The sequence below is a fragment of the Anolis carolinensis genome, chromosome 1 (genome assembly GCF_035594765.1).
Source record: "Anolis carolinensis isolate JA03-04 chromosome 1, rAnoCar3.1.pri, whole genome shotgun sequence".
Taxonomy (NCBI): domain Eukaryota; kingdom Metazoa; phylum Chordata; class Lepidosauria; order Squamata; family Dactyloidae; genus Anolis; species Anolis carolinensis.
Genome location: NC_085841.1, coordinates 320050431 through 320060206, shown reverse-complemented (window position 1 = coordinate 320060206; position 9776 = coordinate 320050431). Strand labels below are relative to the sequence as shown.

Below are 9776 nucleotides of genomic sequence, written 5' to 3'. Positions count from 1 at the left end.
GGAATTATAGTCCAAAATATTTGAATGCTAACAAGCTTTGGAAGACAGCTTAGGGCATCAGTTTTGAATATGGTGTCCTAGTTTTCCTAACTGCCTTGCAACCACCTTCTATCCTATTTATATCCACTGTATGAGCCAAAGTTAAATCAGCCTTTCTTATTGCTCCTGTTGTCAGTTTCACAGACTAAATTATTTACACAGCATCTCAAAATTGGAAGTTTGTCAAAGTAACTTGAAATTGGTGCCATATGAAGAAGAGCCATAGCTCAGAGGTAGAGCATATGTAGAAGATCCAATATTCAACCCCTCCCTACTCCAAATAGGTTTGTGAGAAATGTTCCAGTATGTAGAAAAAGGAAGATGGAGCACTGGATCATGAAGCAGATTCTGGATTTCCTCTTGTGCTTTTTAACCTGGGGTGATTAATCCACTTACTCCAGGTTAACTCACATCAGCTTATGTTCAGGCTGTATCTACATTGTCATTTAATGCAGTGTAGGAATCACATTAGTATGGTGTAGCCACACAATACACATAGGCTAATGCAATTGAACCTGGGTTCATCCGGCTTAAACCTGGGCTATGAAAACACTACAAAAGGGCCAAATGCTGCTGCAAGATTTGAACCTTTCCCTTGTTGGGGCACTGGAGGTTGCCATCTCAGATCCCCATGCAGGATCCAAGATCATATTCTCACAGCCATTCTACACTCCCTGGGGCTCAGGTAGCCTAGGTAGGTGGGATGGCAATCCCTTCCTGCCTCCCTGGAACCTCAACCTCCCTCCCAAATGACAGAAAATTGTTCCTTAATATTTCTCTAGGATCTCTACTTCCTGATTCTGTATCATGGAAGAACTGACAGAGCTTTACAGAAGTGGAGGGTGATTACTGATTACTCCTCCCGGGCTGAGGCTGAATCAGGAAGTCCAAGCCCAGTAGCAGTGGTAAGGGATTATTTTATGTAGGTTTTTTTTTGGGGGGGGGGGTGAATAGGAGTATTGGGAGTGTGGGAACCCCAGCCCATGCCCAATCCTGTCGAATCAGCTTCAGCACAGCTAGGCTGTCTTGCAATGAAGGCAGTTTGGGGCAGCCTAATGTAGATAGCTTGGAACTGGCATTTTTTATGCTGGTCACAACAGCATTTTGTGCCTGCGTGGAAGGGCCCTTCCACATAATATTAGAACCAACTATTTTTCAAATACTGCCACTGATAACTTTCCTAGTACTCACTTATACAAGCAGTTACCAATTGCAAATCTTTATTAAAACTCGTCAATGACTTTTCTCCAATAAAAATGGCCAGTTAAGCCATCTCAGTAAGACCATGCAATTTCATCAGCCAGTCTTTTTGTGATGGGAGTAGTTGTATCCTTCTAGCTCCGTTCATGAAGCAGTCTGGAAGCTAACATCATATACTGAAGGACTCTTCAGTTGTGCTTTTCCTGCATGACAGGGGGCTGGACTAGATGGCCCATGTGGTCTCTTCCAACTCCATTATTCTATGATTATATGATTCTTCCATTTTGCTTCTCCATCAGTTCGTTCATCATTCTTATTCTTGAGATGGTAGGTACATTTTATGGTAAAGTTTATTTTCAATTATGATTTTATATGATTGTATATTAAGTATTCTCTTTCCTATACCATATTGTAATCTGTTCCTTAGACTTTCGTTTCAGTGTTGATTATTTAAATTCTGAAACAATTGCTTTACATGATTAATGGCTGGATCAACACTGCCCTGTATCCCAGAATCTGATTCCAGATTATCTTCTTATCATGGATTATCTGGCAATGTAGACTCACATAATCCAGTTCAAAGCAAAAAATCTGGTATCAGATCCTGGGATATAGGACAGTGTAGATCCAGTCAGTGTCTGACTCCAGACAAAGCAATTAGTTTTACGTGTGATATCTATACGAATTGAACTAAATTAAGACCTACTAAACTCCTGGATATTAATTAGGAATGTGAAAACATTGAAAATGGCAGAATGTCATATTACATTTCAAGAACTTCTGATGAGAAGACTAGACTAACAAAATCTTGGTAGATAATGGCATTCTGTGCAAAATTCACATGTGGTATTTTTGTGCAGAAAACATCATTATTTGTGCAGAAAATAATATTTCTACCTAGAAATATGCTGTTTCCCATGCAGAAAAAAATCTTGTTTTCTGTACAATACCACATGTGTCTTGTAAGCAGAATATATCTTCAAATACAAAATTTAATGAGCAGAAAGTCTTTACATAAAACATTTCCATGCTCAATCCCAATTTTCAGGGCAGAAATGCTGTTTCTGCTACAATATATTGTTATCTCCACAAAAAAGACCATATGTAAATTTTTCTGGATATGTTCTCCCATTGTTTTACTCCTGAATAAGATGATATATGCTGTTGGCCATTTCCCTAGTGAGCAAAAGAAAGAATAGCAAACATAATTATTTTCATCTAATAGGATGTGTATGGGTCAATTAAAATTATAAACTCTCTCATATAAACAAATGAACTTAAGATTAGTCTTAAGATGTTATGCTTAATGCCACATAATCCAAATCCTGATCATTTTCATTTAGTTGAATTATTGAGAGAGACATTAGTTACAAACATAAAAAACATATGCTTGAAGAAGATAGTGGTTACCCCCCCCCCAAAAAAAAATTGATATAGAATCTAGATTTGATACTGTTAATGATTGCAGGCGCCAACTCTAGAATGCATTCTAGTAATATACACTGTTCAGTGAATTTCTTAGAGCTAGAAACTTTGGCATGGCTATATTCACTGATTGCTAGCTAGGATTGTAATGACTACTTTACTGCCTTTTAAACACAACTGCTCTATTCTTGCATCTCTCTAACCTGCAGCTAGCTATTTTCTTTTCTCTCTCCCCTCCATTAGACAATGTGTTTTATTTTGCAAACTTTCTTTGTAAGGAAATCCACTGCTATATGTTTTGCAAAGAAAAATTAATCTGTTTGGTTTTCTGTGCTAGGTTTTGGGGTTGGGTGGACTAGTTTGCTGTTCAGCTTCTGTCTTGACAATTGATTACTCACCCAGAGGGTTCTACTACTGTCTACCACATTTTCCCACATAATTATCTTAATTCCTACTTCTTCATTGTTTCAAAATGGAAGATCAAACATGATGTGGAAAAACAGGATCTTTTATTAAAGCTCATCCATAGAGTTGGCAGATTTTCTCATATTACTGAGTGATAGTTCCTTTTCTATCTTCTCTTGCCCAAATGCAAATCATGTTGCTAGGAAACAAAAGATCTCTCCTGAAATATGAAACACATTTTTATATTTTCTTCTGTTAAGTTTAGCTCAATTAAGTTGTACCTCTGGGCTAAAAGCTGTGAACTGAACATTTCTACATAATAATTTATAATAGCATCACAGTGAAATAGCTGAGAATTTCAGCACAGAGGTAACTCATAAAAACTTATTTAAGACTATATTTACACAGCATGCAACCTATACAATGACTATACAAACAAAAATTCCCAAACACCTTCAAACATGTCACTGGGTGTCATGAGCTGTGGACTAAGTAGAAATGTTTGATGACTAATTGTGATGGGATGTATTTGTATCCCTTCAGTGTTTCAGTTATTTTTTTTTACTGTAAGTCACCTGCATATTTTATATATTTTAATGTAGACTACATTCGACTCTTATAACCATCATAACAACATCTGAGACATGTATTGGCTTAAAGAAAAGCATCCAGCCACACAGATGTATATTATCAGCAATTTCCCCCCAAATCCCCAAATACCACATAAATGTTTTATAATGATGTTTAGCACTGAGCACCTGACCCAACCTTATAAAATGAGTCTTCTGTATAATTAGCACATTAGTGACAATGTAAGATGGAGTTTAATGAATTATTCAAATACAGTTCCAAGACTGCCAGTTGAGGGCTCTCTTGGAGGGCGTCAGTTAAAACTTGGGAGCAATAAGAACAGAAGGAAAGGCTAACAAGGAAGGGGAAGACATTTTGATAGCCCCCCTGTTTTATGGTAATGATGAAGATGTATAAAAGGAGGAAGTTAAGGAACAAAATCTCTCAAAGTCATTACTTTTTAACAGAAGTGATGGGACACAGGTAACATTATACACTTTTCTTTAGAGCTCCATCTCAATAAACGATAGAATGGTTAGGTGGCCTATTTATAAGAAGAAAAACATTAGTGGCCTCACTGACCAAATTCCAGGAAGAACATGATTTCTCTGAGCTATACATTCAAAAGTGTCCTCTTAGGACTGCTTCATGTACAGGTATACCTCACTTAATAAATTAGATATATTCTTTAACAAAGGATTTGATACCAGAGGCAAAAATGACATGGAGTGAATGAGGATATCACAATACGGCAGGACAGGTCAACATGTTTCAGTAAACATTTAATTTAAGACTAAAAATATAGAGATGTGAAATGAAGTAACCAGGTTGGGTAAGCCTTGCACACATGGAAAAAAACATATTGAATCTTGCAGTATACTTAAAAGTTTCTTCCAAAAGTGCCTCTAGCAATTATTTTTCCCCTTTCATTATCCTCCACTTCTAATTTCCATTTTGATGGCCAAGCTTATAAATACATGCTTCTTTAACAATATGAGGATAGCTGATGTGGCAGGGCTATCTACTTTTACCTTTTTTCTACTTTTATTTTGGTGTTCAACATGCTTTGCAAGGGACTCTGGAAACAGAGTTTACCTTGTTTGTTGTAGGAAACCACGCAGAGCTATAGTAGTAGTAATTACCCAAGCCATGGTAACGCAGTGGGTTAAATTGTTAGCTGCAGTAAATTTGCTGACCAGAGGGTTGGCAGTTCAAAGCTGCAAGTTAGTATGAGCTCTCAGCTGTCTGCCCTAGCTTCTGCCAACCTAGCAGTTCAAAAACATGCAATGCGAGTAGATCAATAGGTACCGTCTCGGTGGGAAAGGTTAAAAAAGGTGCCCCATGCAGACATGCAGACATGTCAGCTATACAGTCAGAGATATCTATAGACAACAGGTTCCTTCAGCATGGAAAAATGGAACATCACATCCAGACGCTGGAGATGAAAGGGGAGGCCTTACCTTTGTCTGTGTATTGTGTATTGCATGTCATTGTTGTTCACTGTTGAAAAAGGCATTGAATGTTTGCCTTATATGCGTATTCTGTAATCCGCTCTGAGTCCCTCTGGGGAGATAGAGTGGAATATAAATAAAGTGTATTATTATTCAAGATGCTTTGCAAGGAACTCTGGAAACAGCTGATGTTTACCTTGCCTGTTGTAGGAAACCACACAGAGCTACAGTAATTGTAATTACACAACTCTCATTTAATGCAGGCCCATTGCTGCAACCTGACACTAAAAGCCTCTGTTTATCTATGCCTGTCCTGTTTGGCACAAGTCTGCCCATGCAAAGCAGGTGGACATAGCACTGAATGAAACATGCAGAATCATCACGGGATGCCTTAAACCTACACCTGTTGATAAACTCTACAAGTTAGCTGGCATTGCCCCTCCTGACGTGTGACGGGAAGTTGCTGCTAATGGTGAGAGAAAAAAGGTCGAACTTTGTGAAAGCCACCCACTGCATGACTATCAGCCTCCTCCCACCAGACTCAAATCAAGGAAGGGCTTCATGAGAACCACCACTCCTCTTGATGTTCCTCCAGCAGCAGCAAGGGTGTCTCTCTGGGCAGCTAAACCTGGCATTTCTAACTGGATGGCCCCCCAGGAGGGTCTTCCTCCAGGGGCAAACCAAGAATGGGCAACTTGGAAGTCCCTGAACAGACTCAGAAGCGGAGTGGGCAGATCAAAAGACAACTTGGCAAGGTGGCACTACCTGGAGGAATCCTCCACTTTGTGTGACTGTGGAGCTGAACAAACAACTCAGCATATGTATGCTTGCCCACAATGCCCTGCCTCATGTACGGAGGAGGAGTTGTTTAAAGCTACAAACAATGCGGTTGCTGTCGCCCGCTTTTGGTCCAAAACTATTTAGTTGCTTGTGATTTCTTTTTTTTTCTTTTTTTAATTTTATTTTTATTTCCATTATTTGAAATGTACAATGCTTTTGACACGAAATAAATAAATATCCAGTCTTCTTTCACTATCCTCATAATGCTAATGTGACATAGGACTTCATTGCATTTGCTGCCAGAATTGCCATGCATCCTGGTGAATCCAGTGGTGCCTGGTGTGGGAAACATGTTATCCCATGCCCCGCATCACCCGGTTTTCCCCTTACCTTATCCCATGGAGAGAAGCTACCCAGCTTCCCCCTGTTGATCTCTATGCAACATGGGAAGCCTCTCATGTTGCTGCTGCCACATCATACACCAATTCAGCTTCCCTTTTTACCATACCAAAGAGTCCTGCTGGAAGTAGCTTATGTGGGATGGGTGCTGGTGGGCTTCATGGTAAAAGGGAAGAGGAACCAGCATATGCCACCCAATTCTGCCTTATCTGATGAGATCATAAAAGCTTCTAGCTAGAAAGAGGAAAGGGAAAAAAGAGGGTATGAGAAGATACAAAGTGACTTTCTCTAAAAGAAGTTTCCTTGACACAGGTTTTGTTAACTGAGGTATGCTTGTATTAATGTTTTGTAAGATACTGTTGTGAACAATAAAATTGAGAAGTCATTATTGGTATCCACTCCCAAGCACTAGAAATTCCTACTAAGGGAGGTTATGCTAATATTTTGTTTGTGCTCTGCACGTTGATATTTAGGGTTAGTTACATTTGTAGGGTTCTGATCTTTCTTTTTATTAATATATGTTTGGTTGAGTTTTACAATGAATTGTATGTTTTAAATTTATTTTTCACTTGAATAATACTTTTGTTAGTCCCCTTGTTTGTGTAATTCATTTAATATCGAATGTATATATCTCCAAAATAATGCTGAGTTCAAAGCCTGATCTATAATGATTAACAACACAATTTACCTCCCTCATCCATTTGGGCAGAATGCTAGTAGATCAATAAATTGTACAGATATGCAAAAAAAAAACATGCTTGTGATAACATGGGTACATTGGAACAATATTAAATTGGCTTCAGTCACCAAACAAGTATACATTCAGTGACAAAAAGGTCTGCTGATCCATACTATATAATATATGTATGCTCTAGAACTGTGGTCCCCAACCTTTGGTTTTCCAGTTGTTTTGGACTTCAGCTCCCAGAAACCCCAGTCATCTTACCAGCTGTTAGGAATTATGAAAGCTAAAGTCAAAAACACCTGGAATATAGCAGTAGACAAGCAAGTATCCGCCTAATGACATGCAACATGGCTAGAGGTCAGAGATTATGGGATATGGTACATACCATCTTTGAAGCATGAAGTTGCTTTTTTCTTCTCTGAAGACTGTGATGTATGCCAAAATGCCCTTCACTGCCAAAACCAACCTGGAGAAAGTATTGCTTCGTCTATTATGCTATCACACATAGAGCTTGTTGATGGCCCCATCTACATTGCCATTAAATGCAATTTGAAATTGCATTATACAGTCAGTGTAGGTTCATATAATGCAGTTTAGCTGCATTGAACTGCATTATATAGGTCTACATATAATGCAGTGTCAAACTGAATGATATAGCAGTGTAGATGAGCCTGATATTTAACTCTGAAATTGAATTGAAATTGTGTGATTTATAATCCACTGGCTAAAATGTAATAATATAAGCCCCCAAAAATCAAGATTAATGACCTCCACTCCCAAAAACCATCTACCAAATGGCTGAGGAATTTAACAGGAATTCAACTATGGAATATCACCACAGGAATTATATGCTGCACTTCTGTCCAAAATTTGGTTCCCTCTAGTAGGTGATTTATCCAAATTGAAATCAGCAATCATTAAATAAAATCACAAAGATACATTTTCTTGAAATTGACTGTTTCCATGTTCTATGTTAAAGAACAAATCAGAGATGGGAAAAACACGCAAACCTCCATTAGCTGGTAGAGTTCTGTACCAGTAATACTGTATATAGCAAAGTTATTGATTTCACATATACTACTTCGAGAGACTACACACATACTATCTTTTAAAGCACATACTTTAAACTTTGTGAATGTAAAATAAAAAAATGTAAGAGCTGATCCCTCCCACTGAAGGGTGACGGGTTGAGCATCCACAATGTGAAATAGGCAAACAGGTTTGTTGAAGTAATCATTACATATAGACACAAAATAGTGCATTGTTGTTTACGTCAAAACACCTTTACAAATTTGAAATGAAAATAAATGAGAAATGATGTGACAACCCTTCCATAGAACTTATTTTGTGCTGTTTCCCCCTAGTTAGGAACATAAGAAGCTGTCTACCTTTCAGTTATTGATCAATCTATTATCTCAATCAACTAGATTTCTTCAGATGATTCAGACCATACTGCTTTTAACCCCAGTCCTTCTAGTTGGGGCTCATGGATGTTGTCAGGCAAAATTTCTGGAAGGGCCTGAGTCATGGAAGGAACTTCTACACTGTCTGGCAGTGGATTTTGAAGCTTTCAGACACTTGCCTTTCCTAGCTTTGCTTGAAGATGGCAGCATCAAAAACTGGATTATTTTGCATGCAAAGCATGTGCTATATCACTGAGCCATGTCCTTTCCCCTGTTATTTTAAGCCAAGCAAACCTAAGTAAATGACTACAGCTCCTCGAATTCAAGCTGGATGAATTAAAAAGGACATTGTAATTATTTTAAGCAACTCTCAAGTCACTGCAAAACCTAAACTCATTGCAAATGAAATGTATTAGCTATAGATGTTTGAAACAAGTGTACTCAATCTAATCTCTTTCTTCTGTATATAAGAATACATCTGTAGCTGCCTTGTTTTCCCCTCTGAGCTCTTTGTTGTTTCACTGAATAATAACTTGTAAACAAACCTGTAGCCCAGGGTGGGAAGCTGAGAAATTAATTCATGATCCCTGACTCCTTGTACAAAGCATATGACCCTTAATTTTGTTGACAGGATTCTTTTTTTAATGAATAAATAGGCTGTAACAGGTATGCTAAAATACAAATTGGTAACTTAAAAGAAATGTTGTATTGTCTCTAAGGGTGAAATAATATTTTATTTTAAAATGCATTGTTATGAATCCTATATAGTAACAACAAACTTGATTAAGGTTTCTTCAGTGTATAAATCTCAAGATTTTTTTTTAAAAAAACAGATGGTTGGGATTTTCCTCTTAGAGATAAGGAGAGGCAGAGAAGGCAACGCTACAATGATCAGAAGCAAAAGAGGATAGGGTCCCTGGATTTTTAATAGCTGTTCAGAAGAGGTAATTTCAGCAGGGATATTTCACTGCTAGTGCCATAAATAATGGATGGCACTAGCAATGTAACAGGTTCTTCAGAAGAATTTAAGGCAGCACCCTAAGAGGTGATTCTATTAAGAATGGGACAGTTCTACTTTCCCATGCATTCCTTATCCAGAATTATTATATATGGGGGGGGAAATACAAACTCTGAAATTGTCCACATGAGTGGCTAAGATAGTGACACCTTTTCTTTCTGATTGTTCAGTGTACACAAACATTTTTCATAAGAAAATTTATTTAAAATATGGTGTGTAAAATTATTTCGAGGCTATGTTTATAAGATATATGTTGGCTATTTATTCATTCAGTCGCTTCTGACTCTTTTGTATGCCAGGGCTCCCTGTCGGCCATCGCCACCCCCAGCTCCTTCAAGGTCAAGCCAGTCACTTCAAGGTATATATGAAACATAAATGAATTTCACATTTAGACTTCAAGA

At 37.9% G+C, this 9776-nt stretch overlaps 1 long non-coding RNA gene across 1 annotated transcript; it reads right to left on the bottom strand.

Moving 5' to 3' along the window:
• Positions 1-2630: 2630 nt before the first annotated feature.
• Positions 2631-7215, bottom strand: LOC134295645 (uncharacterized). The gene is made up of 3 exons (XR_010002268.1): positions 6261-7215; positions 5100-5202; positions 2631-3289 (listed from the first exon to the last, which is right to left on the bottom strand). It is a non-coding gene; the product is annotated as an uncharacterized LOC134295645 (long non-coding RNA).
• Between the last annotated feature and the right edge of the window lie 2561 nt (positions 7216-9776).